The sequence below is a fragment of the Eurosta solidaginis genome, chromosome 3 (assembly GCF_040869045.1).
Source record: "Eurosta solidaginis isolate ZX-2024a chromosome 3, ASM4086904v1, whole genome shotgun sequence".
Classification (NCBI taxonomy): domain Eukaryota; kingdom Metazoa; phylum Arthropoda; class Insecta; order Diptera; family Tephritidae; genus Eurosta; species Eurosta solidaginis.
Window position 1 is genome coordinate 286,122,607 of NC_090321.1, and position 22,275 is coordinate 286,144,881.

Here is a 22,275-nt window from a genome sequence, read left to right on the forward strand (position 1 = left end):
AAATGTCAGGAAATCCACTAGTGATTTGGAAGAAGAGCTAAGAGAAATACATGATCTGATAAGGCAACGATCAAAGATTATGAGTGACAAGATGAAAGCCAGATATGATAAAGCAATTAATTCAGAAGGTTTTCAGGAAGGAGATTTGGTGCTGTTATACAACCCACAACGTAAAAAAGGTTTGTCCCCGAAATTGCAGTGTAATTGGGAAGGCCCATACAAAGTTGTAAAACGGATCAACGATGTAGTGTACCGCATACAAACCATCGGTAAACCACGAACCAAAATGAAGGTGGTCCATTTGGAAAGGCTAGCAACGTTTAGATCGAGAGATTTGTCTGATCGGGACGATCAGACTTGGGTGGAGGGCAGTGTCACGGATATTAGCATCACTAAATTATCCCATCACTAAGGCGATGCTAAGGCCATGCCAAGCAGTATTTACGTTAATAATTAAATCAAGTATACACATATATAAGGCAGCTCAGAGAGATGTCACACACAGATGCATTTACTTATATGCCTATGTGCGCGCGAGAGACTGTAAACTACAAACATTCATATCAATAATTCAATCTTTATGTATCTACATAAACGAATAAATAATTGCGTCTACACATATGTACGTATACGAGCAGCAATGCACAAACACATGCATATATCTTATCTGAGTTGTCACAAGAGAGAGCAATAATTTGTGCACGTAGTTGTGGCTGGCGATTTTGTAGCCGAAACAACTAGTAAGTTCTGGAAATCGAAGAGCCTAGAAGTATGCAGCGTAAACTATAAAAGCTGGGCAAGCGAGTAAGAAGTAATTCAGTTTGATTTGAGTTGTCAAGCAGTTGCGATTAAGACGATATCTAGCGAGCAATAGCAGTATTATTTTGAATAGTAGAGTTTCATTGAGCTATCAATCAGTGTGGTTATTAAGCAAGCTATTCGTTGCACAGTTGAGTGTATTGTGAAGTACTTTAATAAAGGCCTTTTTTCCATTATCCAATATTGGAGTTATTTATTCAACAGTTTAGTGATTCGAACTTAGCAGAGGATTGCAAATAAGAGGATTTGCAAGTAAAATTCGTTACAATATTCTCTTATTTTATGAAGAGCGTCATTAGAAAAATATTGTTCTTTATTACCATTTGAAATAATTAATTCACCAGGTATCCTAAGTGTTTGGCCATAAACAAGTTCAGCAGATGAACATTTTAAACCTTCTTTAATAGAAGTTCGTAAACCAAGTAGAATGAATGGTAAAATGTCAGACCAATGAACCGAGTCGTTTGATGCTATAATTGCTGCTTTTAAAGTTCGATGAAATCTCTCTATCATGCCATTTGCTTGGGGATGGTAAGGAGATGTATGAATTTTATGAGAACCTAAAAGTTTAGTTAATTCCGTAAAAAATTTTTAGGTGAATTGTGAACCTTGATCTACTGTAATATTCAATGGTATACCAAATCGTGGTATATAATTTTGAATAAAAGTTTTTGCTATAGTATTTGTTGAAATATCTTTAAGTGGATAAGCTTCAGGCCAACGTGAAAATCTATCAATAATTGTTAAAATATAAGAATTTTCATTTGAAACTGGAAGAGCTCCAACAATATCCATATGAATATGTTCAAAACGACCTGATGGTATTTGAATTTTTTGAATAGGAGATTTAGTATGTCTTGAAATTTTGGATTTTTGACAATTGATGCAAGATGAAGTCCAATCGTTAATTTCTTTACGCATGTTAGGCCAATAATATTTATTTTGAATTAATTTTCTAGTTGTTCTTATACTTGGATGAGATAATGAGTGAATTTTGTCAAATATAATTGTTCTCATAGAATGTGGAACATAAGGTCGAAAAGGTTGTAGAGAAACATCACACCATATGTTTAAATTAATAACTGGAATATGAATTTCTTTTAAATCATTTTTAGAATTTTGATCAGAAATGGTTTTTTGTAAAAATGTATCAGTTTGTTTTTCTTTATATAAAGTTTCTAAATGTATATCTTGAGTTGAAATTGCATTTATTTCTGGAATACGGGAAAGTGTGTCGGCAAATATGTTGTCTTTTCCACGTATGTATATATTGAATATCATTTGTAAATTGAGCAATATATTCAAGATGACGTAATTGACGAGGAGATCTATCTACTTTAGAATTTAAAACATGAATTATGATCAGTAAAAGATTGTAAAAGTTCTACCTTCAAGAAAATGTTTAAAATGTTTAATTGAATTATAAATTGCCAAAAGTTCACGATCAAATGTTGAATATTTAGTTTCTGTTGTAGTTAATTTTCTTGAAAAATTAGCTAAGGGTTCTAGAATATTATTGCTAGTTTGTTGAAGAACTGCTCCAATAGCAACATTTGATGCATCTACTGCTAATGATAAAATACCATTTTTGTCGAAATGTGTAAGTAAAGTATTTTTAGCAAAAAGTTTTTTAACATTTTCGAAAGCTGTTGTGGTTTCATTTGTCCAATTTAATTGTTTGAGTTTGTTTTTAATTTCATGTGTTAACATTTCATGCAGAGGACTAAGTTCTGTTGCTAACATTTTAATATATCTGTGATAGTAATTTATCATACCTAAAAAATTTTGTAACTTATTTATAGAAATTGGTTTTTCAAAATTTATTATAATTTCAATTCGATCTAAAGATGGTTTAATACCTTCGCCTGAAATTTCGTAACTTAAGAAATTTAATTTATTTACACCGAGAGTCCATTTTGAAGGTTTGATATTTAAATTTCAACAGTTTAGTGATTCGAACTTAGCAAAAGGGCAAATAAGAGGATTTGCAGCAAATTCGTTACAATTGGTGTCAGAAGAGGAATTGTTGAATAAATTCCAGAGGACAACAAGGACATGGCAAAGTTCAGTGAATTGAAGATCCAGCAACTAAAGAAGGAGTTGGAGAGCCGTGGATTGAATACAAGCGGCGTTAAACTTGAACTTCAGGCACGGCTACGAGAGGCAATGGAAGGAGAAGGAATTGATGTGGAAGAGTATGACTTTCATCTTGATGGCGAGGAAATAACAAAAATGGAAGAAACACCGCAGACAATGGCGAACACAGACTTGAACATGATTTTGGCTGCAATATCTGCTCAAACATCGACAGTGGCTTCTCAACTGGAATCGCAAAGGGCAGATATAACATCTCAACTGGCATCTCAACTAGAAGAACAGAAAACGTATATGTCATCTCAACTAGAAGAACAGAAGACGTATATGGTATCCCAGATGGAATCACAAGAAACGCGTATGTCAGAAATGTCGACACAGATTACATCGAAGATGGAAGCACAAGAGGCACGGATATCCGAAATGTCGGCTCAAATTTCAGCACAGATATCATCGCAGATCTCTGCTCAACTGGAAGAGCAAGAAGGACGTATTTCCTCGAAGTTGGAGGCGCAAGATACAAAAATTTTACAGTTTGAAGAAAAAATCGAGGCCGAGGTGGATGCTTTGAGAGGACGTATCGAGCAGTTGCAACTAAATCGCCCAGCAGTTTCAACTAGTAATCCAAAGGTAAAAACACCATCCTTTGACGGTTCTGTTCCTTTCCAGGTCTTTAAGCTACAGTTTGAGAAGATCGCAGCAGTGAACCAATGGAATGCTGAAGATAAAGTTGCAGCTCTGTTCGTGGCACTGAAAGGGCCTGCCGCGGAAATCTTACAGACCATCCCAGAGTACGAGCGGAACCACTACGAAACATTGATGAGCGCTTTAGAGAGACGTTACGGAAGCGAGCATAGGAAACAGATATTCCAAATTGAGTTGCAAAACCGCTACCAAAAAGCAAATGAGACATTGCAGGAGTTTGCTTCAGATATTGAAAGATTGGCTCATCTTGCAAATGCAGACGCACCCGTGGAATACACTGAAAGGGTAAAAATCCAGAGCTTCATAAATGGCATACGAGATGTGGAAACGAAGCGGGCTACATATGCGAATCCAAAGCTAACGTTTGCTGAAACGGTATCGCATGCACTGACTCAGGAAACAGCCTCGCTTCTGTGTAAGCCAGTTTTCAAAGCACGCCGTGTGGAAGTAGAAAAGCCAGAGTGGGTAGAAACAATTTTGGAAGCACTGAAGGGATCTCAACAGAAGAATGCCGGAGTTATTAAATGTTTCAAGTGCGGCAACCCAGGTCACTTTGCACGTCATTGCGATCTTGGTCCTAATAGTTCCAACAATGTGGGTGGCCATAAACGCAAAGCTGGAGGAGATGAGCAAGAGCGAGTAAGAGGTAGAGAGCTAGATCCAGCTATTGAATGCCCTGTGATATCTGTGTCGCAAATTGGTAGAAAATCGATCAGTCTTACCGTCAGAGGGAATGTGGATGGCAAAGAACGAGTACTGACTGTAGATACGGGCGCATCTCATTCCTTGATCCGATCTGACTTGATCAACAGGAGAGTAAAACCGTTACCTGGAGCAAAGTTGCGTACGGTCACTGGCGAGTATAACCAAGTTCAGGGAGAAGTGATATGTGAAGTATTGATTGGGAAGGTCATGGTTCTACACAAATTTGTTGTGGCGAAGATTGTTGATGAAGTTATATTGGGAGTGGATTTCTTTGTTGACCATGACATCAGATGAGAACCAAGATGTGCCACTTAACTTTAGTTTGGAAAAATGGTTCAGCAGTAATCGGGTACTGGTGGAGAATACGCGACAGATACCACGAAAGTCAAGGAAAGTAGATCGAGCAAAGGTTGATGGATTGAATGGGCCAAATAAAGCGAAATCAAAAGTACCTGCGAGAAAAACACTGGCATTGACAAACCCTAATGGACGCACTAAAACGACTGAAAGAATCTTCCAGAAAGAATGCAAGGGTGGTTTCAAGCCAGCGCGCACTACTGTTGGGAAACGTCGGAACGATACTGAGTATGTGAAGCCAATCCGTCAATTACAAGCTCTACAAAGTAGTTCTTCATTGGCCAAGCAACAGAATGCGAGAGAACGATCCAGAATAATGAGTAGTAAGATGGAACACAGGTTCGACAAGGAAAATAATTCGGAAGGTTTCCGGGAGGGAGATTTGGTACTGCTATACAACCCTCATCGGCGGAAAGGTGTTCCATCCAAATATCGGTGCAGTTGGGAAGGCCCGTACAGAGTTGTGAAGACGATCAGTGATGTCATCTACCGCATACAAGCAATTGGGAAATCACGAAATAGAAGAGTGGTACATTTGGCGATGCTAGCAGCGTTTAGATTGAGAGATTTGTCTGATCGGGACGATCAGACTTAGGTGGAGGGCAGTGTAACGAATGTTAGTAGCACTAAGCGATGCTATCGTCTCTAAGCGATGATAAGCAGTGACGTGAATTCACATCAATAATTCAATCATTATGTATCTACATCAGTGTGTTCCATTTCATAGGCACGCGTGCCAAATTTTTCTCTTCTGCTTTCACACATATAGTACGATAACTGCGCTGCTTTCAAACACATATTACCAATCAGTATGAAGCAGTGTTGCCAATACTTACTGCCTCGCTGTGATCGCGGAAGGGTTTTTCTCCTCATTCAATGCGCAACTTTCGAGCAGACAAGTCGTGATAATAATTGATAATAGAAAGAGAGGAGCAAAATGCATGGTGTGCCATAAAGGAATTGCGCGTGCAACAAAATTTTTTGTCAAACGCCATTATCATACATGTCATGCTAATGAATTTTATGAGCTCAGTAGTAAGGAGAGGGAAAATTTTGTTCTAAGGCTCAAGAGCAAGTTGAAACTAATTGGTCCCAATAATGAAGGGAACAGGAGTAAGGAAATTAAGGCAGCATCTTATATGGTCGCTATAACTTTAGCAAAAAAATGCCGCCCATATTCAGACGGAATATTTTTTAAAGACCTCTGTAAGGATATTTTTCAATTATTTGGCAAAGAAGGAGAAGAGTTTGGAAAATTATTTGATAAGATTTCACTTTCGAAGCAAAGTATGATTCGCAGAACGGAAAAAGTAAGTAGGTATATTTATTCCAGTGTTATGAAGAAATTGCAGGTCAGCTTATATTTTTCTATATGTCTGGACGAAACTACCGACATTTCAAGTACAAGCCAACTTGCAATTTATGTGAAGACAGTAAAAAAAATTTTGAAATTCATGAGGATTTTCTATGTCTCGTTTCAATGCACAGCCACGTGAATGGTAAAACCTTATGGGAAGCAGTAAATACCCAAGTATTCAATAACGTGGATAAAAATAAATTGAGTGCAGTATGCACTGACGGTGCTAAGGTTATGACCGGGAGGGATAAAGGGTTTGTTGGGTTTTTACGAAAAAATAATGTTAATGTTCCTGCGTTCCATTGCGTAATACATCAACACGCTTTATTTTCGAAGCATCTTAATATGATGAATGCAATGGACTTTGCAATAAAAGTAATTAATAGAATAAAGGGAGGACACAACGCATTGACGAACAGAAAATTTAAAGAATTTTTAGCAGAGGTTGAAGCAGATTACGGAGATCTGCTTTTGTTTACTGACGTTCGCTGGCTAAGTCGCGGGCGAAGTTTACGACTTTTTGATTTACGGGAAGAAGTTATTCAATTTTTGCAACAAAGCCTAGCAGAAAACTGCGCAGAAATGATTTCACACTTGAAAAACTACGAATTCATATATGACTTAGCTTTTCTTAGTGATATATCACTCATGTTGAATGAATTTAATCTCATTTTACAAGGTAAAAACAAACATATTTTTGATCTGGTTTCTGCAACAAATCAATTGGGTCATAAGCTCAGACTGTTAAAAAATGAAATTCTTAATAAAAGTGTTACATTTTTACCAAGGACATCAAAAGTATTTGCGGAACTTCCAATTCAAAATAAATTAACAGAGTTTGTAGAAATTATTGATACCTTGATTAAAAAATTTTCTGAAAAATTTATTGATTTCCATATTATCAAAAATGCAATAGATCTTCACGACAATCCATTAACATGCAATATTGAAAATTACAGTCAAGAAATTCAACAAGAGCTGAAAATTATGCAAGCCGATCCATCACTGCCCTTTGGCACAGGACTAAAGTTTTGGGAAAAAGTAAGCGATGTCTTATTCAAAAATAAGGTCTGAAATACTAAAACTATATTCAATGTTTGGTGCCACGTATAATTGCGAAGTCCTAAAGATAGTTAAGTCTAAATATAGACATAATTTAATGGATAACCACTTAGAAGATATCTTAAGAATTAATAGATACGAAAATGATATAAATATTGAAGAACTTGCAATGAATTAAAAAATATTTAAATAAGAATTAATTTTTAATTTTCCTTAATTGCAAAAAATTAATTTTACGAATTTAGTTCCTTAAAGTAAACAAAAAAATATTGAGGAAAAATTCACATTTAATTTTTTTTAAATTTCTAAAAGTGAATTTTTTTAGTTTTTATATTTGAAACTGTCTTTAAACTTCGGTAAATATTTATTTCTTTATTATTAACTTGTTGTTGTTTTTTTGTTGATTCTCAAAGCTAAAAATAACAAAAAAAATTTTCGGTAACATCAATTTGGCTTTTCATACATAGAGTAAGTTCGGGTAATAAGGAATACATACTTTTTCACCAATAACTTCACTTTCACTTTTTTGCACCCGCCATTTCCAAGACTTTTTACAATGGGCGCATTCCAAATCGCAACTGTTGGACCCGTTCTACAAACAGTTTAGCTATACGTCAAATTGCAACATATAAAAATCCCTTTTCAAAATTAAAATATTAGGTAAATATCAATTAATTAAAGTACTTAAAATGGGTAAGTGGCTATTAATCAATACAATTTCACCATTACTACTAATATTTAAAAGTCCATTTTTCCTTCCACAATTAAACTATGAATTTTTTCGATTTCAATACGTTGGCAACATTGATTTTTTAGACGCGTGAGCGACTTGTTCTCTTCAGTCTCTCATTGTCCAGCAGAACCGCAATATGTGATTGTATATGTTTTGGCCGTAGCTGATCTACATAAACGAATAAATAATTGCGTCTACACATATGTACGTATACGAGCATCGGAGCGGCAATGCACAAACACATGCATATATCTTATCTGAGTTGTCACAAGAGAGGGCAATAATTTGTGCACGTAGTTGTGGCTGGCGATTTTGTAGCCGAAACTAACTAGTAACTTCTGGAAATAGAAGAGCCTAGATGTATGCAGCGTAAACTATAAAAGTGGCGCAAGCGAGTAAGAAGTAATTCAGTTTGAGTTGAGCTATCAATCAGTTTGATTAAGCACGCAATCTGGCGGCCAATAGTAGAGTTTCATTTGAGTTATCAATCAGTTTGGTTATTAAGCCAGCGAGTAGCAAAGTATACGCGTGATTGTGAAGTACTTTAATAAAGGCCATTTTTCCATTCTTCAATATTGGAGTTATTTATTCAACAGTTTAGTGATTCGAACTTAGCAAAAGGGCAAACAAGAGGATTTGCAGCAAATTCGTTACATTATTTTAAAAATTAAAGTAAAGAATACAAAGTAGTTAACACTATAGTATTCTCTTTCTAGAATCCATAGAAAACGTAGAAAGTTTTCCATTTTACTGTAAGATGTTTTCTACACGCAACAAAAGAATACACTTATGAAAAATATTCTACGGTTTCTATTAGCTGTGTAAATTATGCGTTCTCTGAGTGTTGCATATTTGGTCTAGAAAATGTGGAATATTTTCTACGTTAACTACGTTTCTTAGACTCAGAAAATTGCCTGTTGAAAAACAAATGAAAATAAAAGGATTTTTTTGATGTTTTTTAATGAAAATAAAAGTATTATGCTGTCTTTATTATATATTACGTTTAAAAAAAGATTCAATTCAAATATGAGAAGACGGCAGACGACTATGCCCAAAGTGTATTTAACAAAGTGTGATTGAATTTGACAGTTCTCTCATAAAGAACCGGCCTATAATGTCAAAAATAAAAGTCTTAACCCTTTCAGAAAATTTCCTGCAATCTTGGAGAACGGCTCGAGTAGACTTCATACCGAAAGCGGGAAAACCAATCATTTGTACCCGAAAGACTATAGGCCTATTAGGCTGACATCTTTTCTGCTCAAAACCCTAGCGATTGATAGATGGATTTATAAAATCAAATATGAACGAGGAATTATTCTCTTCATCACAACATGCATAGAGAAAGCCCTGGAGTGCACCAGGAGTATACCCTAGGTGTTTTTCAAGACATAGCCGGAATTTTCAACAATGTCTCGAAAAAAGCAATCATGGGCCGTCTCAATTCGATTGAAGTTCATCCAGCTTTAACAAACTGAATCGGCTCCATGTTAAGGTGCAGAATGATAAAATCGCAATGGGGTCTATGCAAGGCAACAAAATCTATAAACAGAGGAATGCCGCAGGTTGGAGTTCTATCACCAACGCTGTGGTGCACGCTGGCTATAAACCAATTGCTTAGGGTGTTCGACAGAGGACCTGTCAAATTTACGGCATATGCAGATGACGTTTGAGTCATCATAAGCGGCAGATGCCTAACAACAATCAGATCTCTGATGGATCGGGCACTACGGGATGTACATGCATGGGCATCTGGATCCGGGTTAAGCGTCAACGCGGAAAAAACAATCTAGTATAATTTACTAGGGAATAAAAGGTCCCTAATTGGACTAAGCCTAGCACAAAGTATCTGGGAGTTATACTAGATGGTAAGTTGACGTTGTTGTGTTAACAGCGCTTCGCCCCATTCAATGGGCACGACCACTCACAAATTGTCATCAAAGTCCTCCAACGGGATCCAAGGAAACTGGTAGTTTCAACAGGGGTGGACCATAGGGAGATCTTTGAGGCGTAGGCTTCACATTACAATTAAAAAGATGGTTGGTGTCTTGTGGGGAAACATCGCATGCTGGACATACTATGTACATTACGTACGTCGGGGTTGATTCTGGACAAGTAAATAGTTTAACCTTTTACAGTATCCAGAACGAAGTTGTGTCGGGGTGACTCGTGGCTCCCTTGGTAGTGTGCTTTCTTCCTCTGCAAGGGTAGGACATTGTATGTATATTGATAACAGGGTTCCCCGGGTCCGTCTGGATCAAACGGTTGTCTTGCCAGGTGCCGGATCTCGCCATAGTGCTTATGGAGATGTTCCTTTAACCTGTGTGGAGGGGAGGCTAGATTAAGCAGTTGTTGTTTCTGAGTTGTTGAGGATTTTGTTGCGACTATGGTTTCGGTGGCATGCGCCTAGAAGGTCAGAGTATTATCGAACGTTACCCCTAAGATCTTTGGGTGACTGACAGTCGGTAGCGGGACACCATCGACGTGAACGTCCAATAATAGCATCATCTGGCCGTGAATTTTGTCGGTGATAATGCCAAGTTGCGCGTGGTGAAGAAACTAGAAAAATCGGGGAGATAGCTGTTTATATTAGAAACTAATTCATCTATTAAAGGGCCAGGTCCCGTTGCCATAATCGTGCAACCGTCGGGATAGGAAATGTTTGTAGCTCCTTCTGGTTGAGAAGGGAGTTTTGACATGTAGAAATTCAGCAAAAGCGTGGATAGGACACCACCCTGTGGTACCCCTGTTTTCTTAGGCTTTGTGATTTCATTCCTAATTTAAACCGACGCCTGCCGACCATTCAGATAATTTATGGACCGCAAATTAGACAACGGGGAAGATGTGAGCTTTTTATGTCTTGGAGTAACGTTCCATGGGTGACTGTGGTGACTGTGTCAAAAGCTTTTGGCAGTTCAAGTGCCACGAGCACCGCTTGGTACCGGAACGTACCGGATCTGCATCCGGCAAAGGACCATCAACATCGATAACACTCCCCAAGACCTTTGGGGAGTGTCCTTATCGCTACAACAACAACATACCACCAAATTGAACCTTCTGGGCAATCTCGCCATCCGCCTCTAGTTTCATGAGGAACTTGGGGTCACGCAAGTTTCGCCCGTTAAATATTTGTATGATACTTCCATAATTGTAACAGGACTCACCTCGGGTAGGTGAGGTTGACAACTGGGTTGCGGAAGCTCTAAGACTATTAAGCTCTTTATTGCGCTTATCAACCCCTTGAATCCTCTTGCAATTCAATTTATGTACATCGTAGAAGGTAGAAGCACAAAATATGAAGAATGCGGTGCGTGTAACAAGAGCGAGGATATCAAAGTAGTCGGATTTTTTTCAAAACGCCAGCTTGTGGACAAAGACGGAAGCGATGGGAAGAAAGCTATAGGGTTGTGTTAGCAAATTCATCTCGCCTTTCGGAAAATAGCTTTAAGGAAACTGATTTTATCAGCTGTCAGTCAGATCTGAGTATTTACAGTCGTGCTCGGTTGCGTTGTTGCTGTTGTAGTGATAATCCCACTCTCTGAAGACCCTGGGGATTGTTATTGATGTTGATGGTCCTTTGCCAGATGTAGATCCGGTACGTTCTGATAACAAGCACCATTAGGGTACTAGCCCGACCACTTTGGGAACGATTTGATATAACAACATGAAAACTTCTAGGCCATACCGCCCTCCCACCCCCTACCTATAAGGAACTTGGGGCCGCCAGAGTCTCGGCTGTTAAAGAAACAGTATTCGCCACCGTTGACAATTGGGTTGGAAAAGCTATATATTGCGATGGCAGCCCCTTGAAAGGGTTGCGCTACATAACCCATAAGTGGGAAGATGATTTCCGAAAAGCACAAGTCTTGGCAATTAAATACAAAAAATGGCTTAAGCGGTTTGTAAACAGATATGTTTTATTTTTTGAAAAATACTTTTTAATATAATGCCCGATAGACAAAATGTAACTTGTGTTTGGTTTTATTGAAAGAATTACCATGACAAAAATAAAATCAGCTGATGAGATGAGCCAACCATTTACAAAGTGTAATTGACAGTTGAATATTATTCTCTTGTAAGGGACTATTTTGTCAAACAAATGTAAACAAATAAAATTTTTGCATTATTTATGACTACAAAGAAAAGAATATGAGAACCTTTAAACCCGACCGTAATCTATATATAACGAATTTAAAACCTTCTGCTAACGTTCGAATCGCTAAACTGTTGAATAACCAAGGATCGAAAAAATTAAATAATAATTTGGAAATTTGAAACCGGGTTCTAAGTAACTTCTCGATGAGCTAGAGACTAAAAATTTAGAGCTTAATTCAGAGGCCGATGACAACCGATGACACAATACAAAAAGTTTCGCTAGGGGGCACACGAACTGAGATATTTAGAAAAATCAAACGGAACGAAGGGAATTTTGGGACTGATTTTTAGGTAAGATCTCATTGAGCTACAAGCATAAAAAGGAGAAAATAAAAATAAAATAAAAAAATTTTAAGCACTTCCTTTATATAAATGGACAAAAATCAGCGCAAAATTTCCCATTATATAAAGCCCTATTCTTGCTAAACTTTGATTTTTAAATTTTGACATAGAAATTGCAAAAATATTTATGGGAAGTAAAAATATAAAGGTGGAGCGAAATTGATTGACTAATAATATCTCCTTTCCTATCAACTTGCCAATCGAAGTAATGTGCGCTCCACTTTTATATTTTTACTTCTCATAAATATTTTTGCAATCTCTATGTCAAAATTTAAAAATCAAAGTTTAGAAAGAATAGGGCTTTATATAATGAGACATTTTGCGCTGATCTTTGTCCATTTATATAAAGGAAGTGCTCAACATTTTTATACTCAGCGTGCTTTGCACACAGAGTATATTAACTTTGATTGGATAACGGTTGGTTGTACAGGTATAAAAAATCGAGATATAGACTTCCATATATAAAAATCATCAGTATCGAAAAAAAAGTTTGATTGAGCCATGTCCGTCCGTCCGTCCGTCCGTCTCTCCGTTAACACGATAACTTGAGTAAATATTGAGATATCTTCACCAAATTTGGTACACGAGCTTATCTGGACCCAAAATAGATTGGTATTGAAAATGAGCGAAATCGGATGACAACCACGCCCACTTTTTTATATACATAAATAACATTTTGGAAAACACAAAATACCTGATTATTTTGTAAATAATACACCTAGAATGTTGAAATTTGACATGTGGACTAATATTGAGACTGTTGATACAAATTTTTAAAAAAATGTTTAAATGGGCGTGACACCGTCCACTTGTGATAAAATCAATTTTACAAATATTGTTAATCATAGATCAAAAATCGTTAAACCTATCATAACAAAATTCGGCCACTTTTATATAAAAAAGGTCGTGGACGAATAAAGAAAGCTATATCTTTGCAAAAAATAGCTTTATATCAATGGTATTTCATTTCCCAAGTGGATTAATAACAGTAAATAGGAAAAACTTCAAATTTAAAAAAATGGGCGTGGCACCGTCGCCTTTATGACTAAGCAATTTTCTATCTTTCGGGAGCCATAACTCGAAGAAAAATTAACGGATCCTAAAAAAATTGGGTACACAAATTTTCCCTTAGACGAAAATAATAAACTATATCTTAGCGAAAAAGAGCTTTGTATCAACAGAATTTTACCTTCTAAATTGAATTATAACATTAAATTGGAAAACACTAAAATTTTTGAAAATGGGTGTGGCACCGCCCTTTTATGACTACCCAACAAACATTTAGGTTAGAAAACGAATCGAGTTCTGATGTATTTCTCTAAGGTAGAAGGTTAGAGGACGATTTGCGAAACTGTCGCGAATTATAGCATTCTCGACAAAAAGGGGACTTCGTTCTCGATATCGAGAAAAGGGTTAGAATGAGACTTTTGAAGTGATGCGCAATTAAGTTCAGTTATTTAAAATCAGCGAAATTTTCATTGTTTCATTATATCAAATACTTTTATTTGGTTATAAGCTTATAAATTATAATAAAATAAAAATAATTCAAAATCCTGTCGTATGTTTCACAGTTTTCAGTACTAGTTATTTTAAAATTTTTAAAATTTTCGCTTCCACTTATTTCTTCAGGATTGAGCTCGCCATTGGTTTGAGGTACGGATGAGGAAGCGTTTTCTTCATGCCATTCAAATAGCACTTCAATAATCTGCTCGCTTTCCCTTTTTAACTTTTTTTGATCCATTTTCACTTACTTAGTAAGTATTATTATAAATAAAATAAACTTCTTTCGCAGCTTATAATATTTCCACACAACTTTTCACTATTTTTATTTTGTTTGTATAACACTAAGGATGACTGATCATGTCCTGCAAATAATCGATAACTGTGACAATAATCATAACATCGCATTTCTAGTGTTATTCGAATTGTTTCACAGTCGAATTCTAACCTAGTTCTCTAACCTAGTTTTCGATTCGAAATGCATTAGAAAACTACATTAGAATTCTAATGTAAAACTACAATATTTCTCTGTGTTTGCTGGATAAGCAATTTTCTATGTTGAAATTGTGTACACATATTTCCCTTATAGCAGACATTTTTTCTAGTAAAAATGGACGGGATCGGTTGAAGATCACGGTAACTTAGATATAAAACAAGTAAGGAAGGTTAAGTTCGGGTGTAACCGAACATTACATACTCAGTTGAGAGCTATGGTGACAACATAAGGGAAAATAACCATGTAGGAAAATGAACCGAGGGAAACCCTGGAATGTGTTTGTATGACATGTGTATCAAATGAAAGGCATTAAAGAGTATTTTATGAGGGAGTGGGCCATAGATCTATAGGTGGACGCCATTTAGGGATATAGCCATAAAGGTGGATCAGGTTGACTCTAGAATGCGTTTGTACGATATGGGTATCAAATGAAAGGTGTTAATGAGTATTTTAAAAGGGAGTAACCCTTAGTTCCATAGGTGGACGCCGTTTCGAGATATCGCCATAAAGGTGGACCAGGGGTGACCCTAGAATTTGTTTGTGCAATATGGGTATCAAAAGAAAGGTGTTAATGAGTATTTTAAAAGGGAGTGATGCTTAGTTCCACAGGTGGACGCCGTTTCGAGATATCGCCATAAAGGTGGACCAGGTTTGACCCTAGAATTTGTTTGTATGATATGGGTATCAAACTAAAGGTATTAATGAGGGTTTTAAAAGAGAGTGGTGGTAGTTGTATAAGTGGTCGCCTTTTTGAGATATAGCCATAAAGGTGGATCAGGTTGACTCTAGAATGCGTTTGTACGATATGGGTATCAAATGAAAGGTGTTAATAAGTATTTTAAAAGGGAGTAATCCTTAGTTCCATAGGTGGACGCCGTTTCGAGATACCGCCATAAAGGTGGACCAGGGGTGACCCTAGAATTTGTTTGTACAATATGGGTATCAAAAGAAAGGTGTTAATGAGTATTTTTAAAGGGAGTAATCCTTGGTTCCATAGGTGGACGCCGTTTCGAGATATCGCCACAAAGGTGGACCAGGGGTGACCCTAGAATTTGTTTGTACAATATGGGCATCAAACGAATGGTGTTAATGAGTATTTTAAAAGGGAGTGGGCCTTAGTTCTATAGGTGGACGCCGTTTCGAAATATCGCCATAAAGGTGGACCAGGGGTGACTCTAGAATGTGTTTGTAAAATATGGGTATCAAATTAAAGGTATTAATGAGGGTTTTAGAAGGGAGTGGTGGTTGTTGTATAGGTGGTCGCCTTTTCGAGATATCGCCATAAAGGTGGACCAGGGGTGACTCTAGAATGCGGTTGTACGATATGGGTATCAAATGAAAGGTGTTAATGAGTATTTTAAAAGGGAGTTATCCTTAGTTCCATAGGTGGACGCAGTTTCGAGATATCGCCATAAAGGTGGACCAGGGGTGACCCTAGAATTTGTTTGTACAATATGGGTATCAAAAGAAAGGTGTTAATGAGTATTTTTAAAGGGAGTAATCCTTGGTTCCATAGGTGGACGCCGTTTCGAGATATCGCCACAAAGGTGGACCAGGGGTGACCCTAGAATTTGTTTGTACAATATGGGCATCAAACGAATGGTGTTAATGAGTATTTTAAAAGGGAGTGGGCCTTAGTTCTATAGGTGGACGCCGTTTCGAAATATCGCCATAAAGGTGGACCAGGGGTGACTCTAGAATGTGTTTGTAAAATATGGGTATCAAATTAAAGGTATTAATGAGGGTTTTAGAAGGGAGTGGTGGTTGTTGTATAGGTGGTCGCCTTTTCGAGATATCGCCATAAAGGTGGACCAGGGGTGACTCTAGAATGCGTTTGTACGATATGGGTATCAAATGAAAGGTGTTAAAGAGTATTTTATGAGGGAGTGGGCCCTAGTTCTATAGGTGGACGCCATTTAGGGATATAGCCATAAAGGTGGACCAGGGGTGACTCTAGAATGCGGTTGTACGACATGGGTATCAAATGAAAGGTGTTAATGAGTATTTTAAAAGGGAGTTATCCTTAGTTCCATAGGTGGACGCAGTTTCGAGATATCGCTATAAAGGTGGACCAGGGGTGACCCTAGAATTTGTTTGTACAATATGGGTATCAAAAGAAAGGTGTTAATGAGTATTTTTAAAGGGAGTAATCCTTGGTTCCATAGGTGGACGCCGTTTCGAGATATCGCCACAAAGGTGGACCAGGGGTGACCCTAGAATTTGTTTGTACAATATGGGCATCAAACGAATGGTGTTAATGAGTATTTTAAAAGGGAGTGGGCCTTAGTTCTATAGGTGGACGCCGTTTCGAAATATCGCCATAAAGGTGGACCAGGGGTGACTCTAGAATGTGTTTGTAAAATATGGGTATCAAATTAAAGGTATTAATGAGGGTTTTAGAAGGGAGTGGTGGTTGTTGTATAGGTGGTCGCCTTTTCGAGATATCGCCATAAAGGTGGACCAGGGGTGACCCTAGAATTTGTTTGTACAATATGGGCATCAAACGAATGGTGTTAATGAGTATTTTAAAAGGGAGTGGGCCTTAGTTCTATAGGTGGACGCCGTTTCGAAATATCGCCATAAAGGTGGACCAGGGGTGACTCTAGAATGTGTTTGTAAAATATGGGTATCAAATTAAAGGTATTAATGAGGGTTTTAGAAGGGAGTGGTGGTTGTTGTATAGGTGGTCGCCTTTTCGAGATATCGCCATAAAGGTGGACCAGGGTTGACTCTAGAATGCGTTTGTACGATATGGGTATTAAATGAAAGGTGTTAATGAGTATTTTAAAAGGGAGTAATCCTTAGTTCCATAGGTCGACGCCGTTTTGAGATACCGGCATAAAGGTGGACCAGGGGTGACCCTAGAATTTGTTTGTACAATATGGGTATCAAAAGAAAGGTGTTAATGAGTATGTACGATATGGGTATCAAATTAAAGGTATTAATGAGAGTTTTAAAAGGGAGTGGTGGTAGTTGTATATGTGAAGGCGTTTTCCAGATCGCGACCAAAATGTGGACCAGGGTGACACAGAACATCATCTGTTGGATACCGCTAATTTATTTATATATGTAATACCTGCCAAGATTTTAACGGTTTTTTATTTCGCCCTGCGGAACTTTTTCATTTTCTTCTACTTAATATGGTAGGTGTCACAACCATTTTATAAAGTTTTTTCTAAAGTTATATTTCGTGTCAATAAACCAATCCAATTACCTCACCATGTTTCATCCCTTTTTTCGTATTTGGTATAGAATTATGGCGTTTTTTTCATTTTTCGTAATTTTCGATATCGAAAAAGTGGGCGTGGTCATTGTCGGATTTCGTTCATTTTTCATACCAAAATAAAGTGAGTTCAAGTAAGTACGTGAACTAAGTTCATTAAAGATATGTCGATTTTTGCTCAAGTTATCATGTTAACGGCCATGCGGAAGGACAGTCGAACGACTGTGTATAAAAACTGAGCGTGGCATAAACCGATATCGCCCGTTTTCACAGAAAACAGTTAACATCATAAAATCTATGCCCCTACCAAATTTCAAAAGGATTGGTTAATTTTTGTTCGACTTATGGCGTTAAAAGTATCCTAGACAAATTAAATGAAAAAGGGCGGAGCCACGCCCATTTTGAAATTTTCTTTTATTTTTGTATTTTGTTGCACCATGTCATTACTGGAGTTGAATGTTGACATAATTTATTTATATACTGTAAAGATATTAAATTTTTTGTTAAAATTTTACTTTAAAAAAATTATTATTTAAAGTGGGCGTGGTCCTTCTCCGAGTTTGCTAATTTTTATTAGGCGTACATATAGTAATAGGAGTAACGTCCCTGCCAAATTTCATCATGATATCTTCAACGACTGACAAATTACAGCTTGCAAAATTTTAAATTACCTTCTTTTAAAAGTGGGCGGTGCCACGCCCATTGTCCAAAATTTTACTAATTTTCTATTCTGCGTCATAAATTCAACTCATCTACCAAGTTTCGTCGCTTTATCTGTCTTTGGTAATGAATTATTGCACTTTTTCGGTTTTACGAAATTTTCGATATCGAAAAAGTGGGCGTGGTTATAGTCCTATATTGTTCATTTTAAACAGTGATCTAAGATGAGTGCTCAGGAACCTACATACCAAATTTCATCAAGTTACCTCAAAATTTACTCAAGTTATCGTGTTAACGGCCATGCGGAAGGACAGACGGACGACTGTGTATAAAAACTGGGCGTGGCATCAACCGATTTCGCCCGTTTTCACAGAAAACAGTTAGCATCATAAAATCTATGCCCCTACCAAATTTGAAAAGGATTGGTTAATTTTTGTTCGACTTGTGGCGTTAAAAGTATCCTAGACAAATTAAATGAAAAAGGGCGGAGCCACGCCCATTTTGAAATTTTCTTTTATTTTTGTATTTTGTTGCACCATGTCATTACTGGAGTTGAATGTTGACATAATTTACTTATATACTGTAAAGATATTAAATTTTTTGTTAAAATTTTACTTTAAAAAAAATTTTTTTTAAAAGTGGGCGTGGTCCTTCTCCGATTTTGCTAATTTTTATTAGGCGTACATATAGTAATAGGAGTAACGTCCCTGCCAAATTTCATCATGATATCTTCAACGACTGACAAATTACAGCTTGCAAAAATTATAAATTACCTTCTTTTAAAAGTGGGCGGTGCCACGCCCATTGTCCAAAATTTTACTAATTTTCTATTCTGCGTCATAAATTCAACTCATCTACCAAGTTTCGTCGCTTTATCTGTCTTTGGTAATGAATTATCGCACTTTTTCGGTTTTACGAAATTTTGGATATCGAAAAAGTGGGCGTGGTTATAGTCCGATATCGTTCATTTTAAATAGCGATCTGAGATGAGTGCTCAGGAACCTACGTACCAAATTTCATCAAGTTACCTCAAAATTTACTCAAGTTATCGTGTTAACGGACGGACGGACGGACGGACGGACGGACATGGCTCAATAAAATTTTTTTTCGATCCTGATTATTTTGATATATGGGTCTATATCTATCTCGATTCCTTTATATATGTACAACCAACCGTTATCCAATCAAACTTAATATACTCTGTGAGCTCTGCTCAACTGAGTATAACAAGTTTAAAAGGGTCGTAGACTAGAATAATAAGCTATAACTTAGCAAAAAATAGTTTTTAATCAATGATATTTCACTTATCAAGTTTTATTGTAAGAGGAAAAGGGGAGAATTTTTTTTTTAACGGGCGGTGCCACGTGTTATGTAGAAAAGTAATTTATCTGACATCAAATGTACAATCGAAGCTCACGCTGAGTATATAATGTTCGGTTACACCCGAACTTAGACACCTTTACTTGTTTTATTTTATTTTTTATCTTGGTTTTTTTTTTCTTCAAAGCATTCTCAATTCAGAAAACGATATGCATATTTATTTGGAGTGAAATTATGAAATTTTGGCGATACGTGTCTACGAATCTTATTTCACCAGTTTTGGTTATGTTTATAGTGAATCACAATTGGTTATGCGAACGAGCAATCTTAGCTTCCAAAAATTATCATGTTAACAAAATCAATGATCGCATTCAAAATCAAATTCCTGGTGAGGTGACGAAACATAAAACGTTCGACACAGTTACAGATGAAGATCAAATTGTTCGATAAAAGCAAAGGTGAAGATGTGCTCATACCACGGATCCCAATGAATCCTACAGATGTGCCATTCAATTTTAAGCGCTTACAGTTCCCTGTACGCCTTGCCTTTGCAATTACAATCAACAAAGCACAAGGACAATCGCTTACTGTTGCAGGATAATTTTTAGAGAGTCCATGCTTTTCCCATGGCCAGCTAAATGTTGCACCGAACGAAAAAACCAAAAATATTCTATACCCACTTGCATTACAATAAGATACAATAAAAATTTCAACAAATATGAGTGCGAATTCAATTCAATTTACAGAACAATAAACTAAGTTATCAACAAACAAAACAGAAAAAATAACGCAACATTCATTCGATCTCGGGCGTTACAACGTACGCCGGGTAAAGCTAGTTATTTCAATAAAACCAAACACACAAGTTACATTTTGTCTACCTGTCATTATATTAAAAGTATTTTTCTAAAAATAAAACAATATGTTTACAAACCGCTTCAGCCATTTTTTGTATTTAATTGAAAGACTTAGGCTTTTCGGAAATCATTATCTTCCCACTTCCAGAACAACATTTTGTTAGAACTTTTAAGATAAATAAGTGAAATATATAATGCTCCCCCAGCGGGTTAGGGGTCAGAATAGTTCAGCGGTAGGTATGCCTGTCGTAAGAGGGGGTTGTGTAGCGCAACCCTCTCGGGTTGCCAGCGCTTTATAGCTTCTTCAAACCCAATTGTCAACCTCACCTATCCGTGGCGAATCCTGTTTCATTAACAGTCAAGACTCTGGCGAACTCCTCGTGGATCTAGGGGGTGGGAGGGCGGTATGGCCAAACAGGTCGCATGTGGTCATAACAAATCGTTATCGAGATGGTCGGTCTTGGTACCGGAACGTAGCGGATCGGCATCCGGCAAAGGACCAGCAACATCGATAACATTCCCCAAGGCCTTCGGGGAGTGTCCTTATCGCTACAACAACAACAACAAATATATAAGGCTCCAACATTTTTATGTTTTGGAGGCTAACTGCGAAAACCGGAGAGATTGCTATTTTCCTTATAGATCGATCACTCCACGCCTCTAAACTTACGTTTTGAGCCCATCTGGGCCAAGGCTCATATTTTCAACCAATAAATCGGACTCTTGATGCAAATAAAATATAGATGTTTTTTTTAATATACTTTACAATTCTATCTATTTTAATATTTGCGCAGCGATTTAAACGAAGATATACATTTGTATTTATTATGTTCAGTCAACTCGTATACATTTCCTACAAAACCCTGCGTTGCTGACCTTAAATTTCTCATAAAGTAATTCACAAATTATTAAATAAATTATAAAATTAAAAACTGCTTCAAATAAATGTTTAGATACATTTAAAGCAATACGGTCAATCCCCGATTAACTCATATAAATGTAGAATGTTTACTTACGAACTGAGTATCGGTTTTAGAAAAGTTGGCAGCAAAGATGTACTTGACCATTTCCTAAGAGTTTTTTATACAAAATTGCCCAGCCAGAAATTGAGGAGTTGGGATCAATGGTCGAAGATTTCTTTTTGCGTAAAACACATCAATACGAATAGCTCCAGTTTTGTACCCACACCACCAAATATTTGTTTATATGTATGTCTGAAACTGACTTCGTGACATCACAAAATGTAAAGCTCTGTGCTAGTTTTTTGCTTTGTTCTTAATACAAAAAGTTACGTTACTCATACTCCCAAAAAGGGCGTATCCCAATATAAGCCATGTAAACGTCTCCCGATTTTGCTGAAATTTTATATTTGACCTCTTTTACATAGGAAGTGGGGCATACAAAAATTTTGTTGACGTACCATTCTTGCTTCTATGTTATATGCAAAAATGTAACATCTATCCCCAATTTACTTCGAAATTTTTGGCAAAAATTGTGAAAAATAGATTTTGTCAACATATACATTTGAAAGATTATACATATATGAAATATCTTATATATTATTTCTAATTGCTGTTTTATGTACAGGTCCCTTTTTCGCTCTTATTTGGAATCCAAATGTATAAATAAAGTTTTGGTTGTAAAGATGGGGATTCCTGCTATTAGCGTGCTTTGGGCAATTTTGGTCGTAGCGCTTTTGTTTAGCTATATTTTGTTAAAATAATTTGTTAAAAATAAACGATTGTGAGCACACAAAGAAATCCATTTGTACTATGGCACTATTGTAAATATTTAATTACAACTAACACTGCATTACCGGCAGTTGCTAACATTCGCCAGATGGCAGCACAATCGCATGTCAGTTTATAGATGTTTGATTGATAGAAAAGCTGA

At 36.7% G+C, this 22,275-nt stretch overlaps 1 protein-coding gene across 2 annotated transcripts in view; it reads right to left on the reverse strand.

The window, feature by feature from the left end:
• Positions 1-22,275, reverse strand: part of psq (pipsqueak) — a 166,218-nt gene that overhangs the window by 96,157 nt on the left and 47,786 nt on the right. The gene's annotated exons all lie outside the window — the stretch shown is intronic.